The 5,000-nt window shown below is 38.5% G+C and overlaps 2 long non-coding RNA genes across 3 annotated transcripts in view; one reads left to right on the top strand and one right to left on the bottom strand.

The window, feature by feature from the left end:
* The window catches only part of LOC138003461 (uncharacterized), a 43,877-nt gene that overhangs the window by 27,509 nt on the left and 11,368 nt on the right, over positions 1-5,000 (bottom strand). The window lies entirely within an intron of this gene.
* The window catches only part of LOC138003462 (uncharacterized), a 26,180-nt gene that overhangs the window by 13,305 nt on the left and 7,875 nt on the right, over positions 1-5,000 (top strand). The gene's annotated exons all lie outside the window — the stretch shown is intronic.

Below are 5,000 nucleotides of genomic sequence, written 5' to 3'. Positions count from 1 at the left end.
TTATCTATGAGTGTTTAATATTCCAATCATAATCCACAACTGGATAATATACAAAGAGCTTCAAATATGGCTGTTTCATATAACTATTCTGCCCATTTATCTTTATTCACTACTGGTTCGCAAGGTAACACGCGAAACAAAATGGCGCCACACTGTGTTCGATCTTCAATGGCTCGCGCACGCGCAGACAGAATGCCCATCTGCTATATATAAGTAGTTTTTAATCTTTCAGAATGAATAATAATAATAATAATAATAATAATAATAATAATAATAATAATAGTTTAATTTTTCTATAGCGCGAGAATCATAGAAAGATGCTCTCGCGCGCTTTACAATACAAATGCAACATAACTAGTTTATTATATGCCTTTTGGAATAGGTGACTTTTAAGAAGTCTTTTACAAGACTGTTCCCCATCTGCATGCACAGCGGACTGCATTAGGTAATCTATTCCATAACAATGGCGCAGCTGCGGTAAAACTACGATCACCAAGTGTGCGTTTGTTTTGCTCTGGGTGGTTGCAATAAAAATTCACCAGACGATCTTAGACTATATCTAGATACAGTCTTTAGGGTAATACGTTCGCTGAGATACGCTCGTTCAAGTCCATGAATAACTTTGTAGGTAATAAGTATAGTGTCTTAAACTCGATGGGGTATTTGATAGATTGCCAGTGGAGTCTTCTTAAAATTGGTAAAATATGAACGAAACGACTTATCTTACAAATAAGCCTGGCGGCAGTGTTTTGAACACGCTGGAGTATCTGCAGTTCAGTGGCAGGCAGGCCGTACCGACGAAGTACTGTTGCAGTAGTCCAAACGGGAAGTGACAAAGGTATTAATAAAAGTTTGAGTATTATCGAAACTCAGAAATTTCCTGATTCTTCTAATATAACGATTGTACATGAAACAAAGCAGATCTGTATGTCTTATTAATATGAGTATCCATTTTGAGTTGGTTATCCAGCCAATATCCAAAATTTTTTACTATAGTGGAAGATCAAAACAGTCTTACCCATTAAACACAGTGAGTCAACGTTAACTTTCGACAGCTGCTGCCTCGTCCCTATCACAATGAATTTCGTTTGCTCATCGTTGAGCTTCAACCGATCTATTAAAATCCATTTTCTGATATCAGCAACACACCCTTGCATAGCTTCAAGCTGCTTCAACAGCTTCAGCGCCATGTTCAGGGTCGGGCCTGAACGCAATATAAAGCTGCATGTCTATAATCGACGTCAGCACGTACTTGTGGAAGATGACGTTCTAAGATGGAGAACAGCTTGCTGACATCGATGACAAACAGAAAAGGACCGAGACAGGCAGAGATTCTAAACGTTCTTTTCTATAATTCTATCAATTCGTGTCTTCTGGTGACAAAGAATCGAGTAAGAAAGGTTGACTACCAACGCTGTCCGACAACTGAGGGTCAGTCCTAGGACCTACTTGCTACAACATCCACATAAATGATATTTTCAAAGTCCGTCGGAGCACTGAGGTATTTCAGTGAATACTGGTCAACTCGCCTACGTTGAAATTCGCCTATGTCAACTCGCCTACAGCTACTGGTGAACTCGCCTAAATTGGCGAGTTTGATCACCAGCATACCGAGATCCATGCTAGCTTTACGGATATTAACAAAGCTGAATGCTCATGAAGTCAATGAGGATATCGCCCACATTTCTAGCTGGTGGAGACAAAACAGATTAATCAGTAATCACAAGAAATGTGAAGTACTGCTAATCGGCAACAGGAACACTGTAGACACTCAAGGGGATTTACAAATTTTCCTAATATATGGCAAACTGTTAAGGCAGAAAAACAGTTTTATGTACTTAGATGTACTTAAGAGTGCACATAGACCTCCGATCTTTCTTTGAATACGCACGTTCGTGCAATATCCCAAAAAGTTTACCCTAAGCTGAAACTGCTAAACAGGTCCTGGATCTCTAAGTACCTTAGCCACAAAGTGAAGACGAAGAAGAAGAAGAAGAAGAAGAAGCCTAATTTGAATATCAAGACGGACTCCATACGTTTTGTTTAATTTTCATTGTTTCTTTCTTTCACTATACAGGCTCCTTATCTACTGTTGTTCTTTTAGTATTCATAGTTTTCAAATAATTTTGACTTGATAATGACGTTTAGCTAACCTCGAAACGTTGTCGTTTTTTAACAAGTTTTTAACCAAGTTTTTAGTATTTTTAAGAATATTTCGATATGTTTCATTGCAGTTTTTTTATAGTTAGATACTATTAATACCATTATATTGCTACTGATCCAGCCAAATCTCTGAACCTCTGGATCTCCAATGTAATTGCTATAAAATCCCATGTAAAGGGTGTACTTGAAATTACGTAGTAAAAACCAAAAGATGCTTCCAAACCCGAAAAAACGGAACATCAAAGAAACCTAATGAACTACACAAAGGGTTCAAACGTTGTGAACCAAGCGTGACAAAATAATCACTCTATTGACTTCGATAATGCACGTGTAATCGACAAGGGCAACTACCGTGTTCAGAAAACGCTAGAATCCTGGCACACTGACAGAAAGGTCGACGCGGACAATAACTCAAAACCGTTGCCTAGGCAATATTCCATTTTACTGCAATTAGACAACATTTACATTTTTATCCTCTTGCTTTTTCCGCAATTCTTTTGTACTTTAGTTTTATATGCAACAAAATTTTCGCACCTCTTTTCGTATATATTCCCATTCACGCCCCAACTTTTTCACTCGTTAAAGGCTATAGACTGATAGCCGAAAGCTAATGTTCTTAATCTTTTAAGCAGACAACGTTTTTTTAACCACTTTTTAAACTGTCCTATCCTGGTTACAGCTGTATTTTGACTGAATTATGCCAACTGATTCTCATTCTGCTGTGCTGATGACCGTAAACACCGAGAGAACAATACTCGCTTGAATCCCTCCTTAAAATTTGAACTGCGAAAAGCGTATAATACGGGATTAAGACATAAAGTCATGTCAAATAGCAAAATCAAGATATCGGAAAGTTCTGGGAACAATTCATCGTTTATCTCCATCCCGAGGTGAACAGCGTCTAGTACAGCGATCGGTCCGTAACCAATGATAAATCCACTTGTTACCAGTATAAAGGTGACAATTAGTTTCCTTTTTTCAGAATTGTCTTCGTTACTATTTTCGGCCAATATCGTACCGGAAAAATACAATCCTTCTATCAGGGATCCATAACAAAATAGGAACACCACTGTGGGAATGTAAGCAGTGAACGTTGAATATATGAGGGAGTAAATTGCGACTCCCGATGAACGAATGAATGAAGGTTTTTTGCTGCTCTCTTCAAGGAAGAATCCTGGAAAACCGATGGCAATGCTTAAACACCAAATGACAAAGATTGCTCGTTTGATACTCTCTTTGTGCAAGCGTGAATTCGACCCAAAAGGTTTCAGTATGGCGTGATACCTTTCCACTGCCAGTAGTGTTAGAGTTAAGGCTGAAGAAGTTATCGAAATGTACACAACAACAATAAACGGGTTACAATAGGATTTGACGAAGTAGCAATCATGATCAAAGCACACGAAATAAAACGGATACATCAAGATGACAATTGAATCGCTCGCCGCCAAGTTCGCTAAGAGATAATTTGTTGTCGTATGCATTTCCCGTGTCTTGTAGACAATTCGAATGATTAATATGTTGCCAATGAAGCCAAAAATATAAAATGGACTGCACGCAATCATGATGAAGTTGAAGACAGAGTAAAAGTTTTTGCAATCAACCATACTGGCCTCCCTTTAAGTTTATCTATCCGCTTTTTGAGAAAATAAAACGGTTCGTTATGATCAACGACTCTAATCAGCCACGATTTCACCTGCTGGTCTACAAACACAGTTGTCAAAATTTCCAATTTTGATTTCACCTTGGAGATCTTGCGTTGTTTCGGACACAATTGGAAAGTTCCATCAAACAAGAACTGTCGCACCAATTTTGAAAAAAACAGAGACGAAAAAAAGTGACCGGGTGTAGGACAATTCAAGCTTATCTTAAAACGCGGTCATTTATCCAGGGAAACAAATTACGAAAAAAACAGATGACATGCTCACCATAGTTTTTGCGAGTTGGCAAACAAAGTCATTATTGCTAATCCATCTGTCACTTGCGCAAGTCTATTAGCCCACCTTGAATACATCAATTTACGAATATTATGGGCGCGTTTTTTTGGGACCATTCCAGAATAGGAATACTCCGAATAGACGGTAATCGTTTTCTTTTGGAACCAGTTCGGCAGATCATAGTTAGTAACTAACTATGGGCAGATGAGTTCTTTTGGGAATTGGTATTCCGTGTATTCTGTTATTCGTAAACCGGAATAAATACAAATGGAATAGCCCCAAAAGAATGCACCCTAGATGTGCCCCACTAAGGCTTTAATTATAAGTTTCTTTCGAAGTTTAGGGTCCATGCAAATTAAAGGCCTTTCAAGAAATATACCGCTTTGTTGGTTCGTTCTACCGTCTTGGAATTCATGAAACGGAAAATGGCAAAATTTGATGCCTCGCGTGGAGCACGCGCCATGTGCAGAACGGCTCAGGTGATATGGCACCAAGTCCCACAGAGGCACATATTTGATGGGGAACTTGTTTTGTTTTGAGCTCTTCTGAATCCATTCCGTCTTAACAAAGCCAATACGTAGAAAGGAAAAATAAATACAAGTATTCCACGGCGAATTACGTGACAAAAGCGTGACCGACTTGTTTTCAGCGTAATGGTTGTTATGCAAATTGCAGGAACACAATTATTGTTATTGTTCGTCTTTTCCTGGTGATGTGCATTCTCTTTGAAAAATAATGATATCAAACAGGAATGAGACAAGCAACTTTCAAAGCGGCCTTATTAAATCTTTGCATTTATGTGCATTTCACATTTTGAAACATTCGCTCTCGTCGCTTTCGATCTCGCAGGTGACCTACAATGTAGTTCCCTTGATAAGTGTTTCTGAAAGGAGTTATAAATGC

The sequence above is a fragment of the Montipora foliosa genome, chromosome 5 (assembly GCF_036669935.1).
Source record: "Montipora foliosa isolate CH-2021 chromosome 5, ASM3666993v2, whole genome shotgun sequence".
Taxonomy (NCBI): domain Eukaryota; kingdom Metazoa; phylum Cnidaria; class Anthozoa; order Scleractinia; family Acroporidae; genus Montipora; species Montipora foliosa.
The sequence above is the reverse complement of the archived record's forward strand: the minus strand, read 5'-3'. Positions and strand labels throughout refer to the sequence as shown.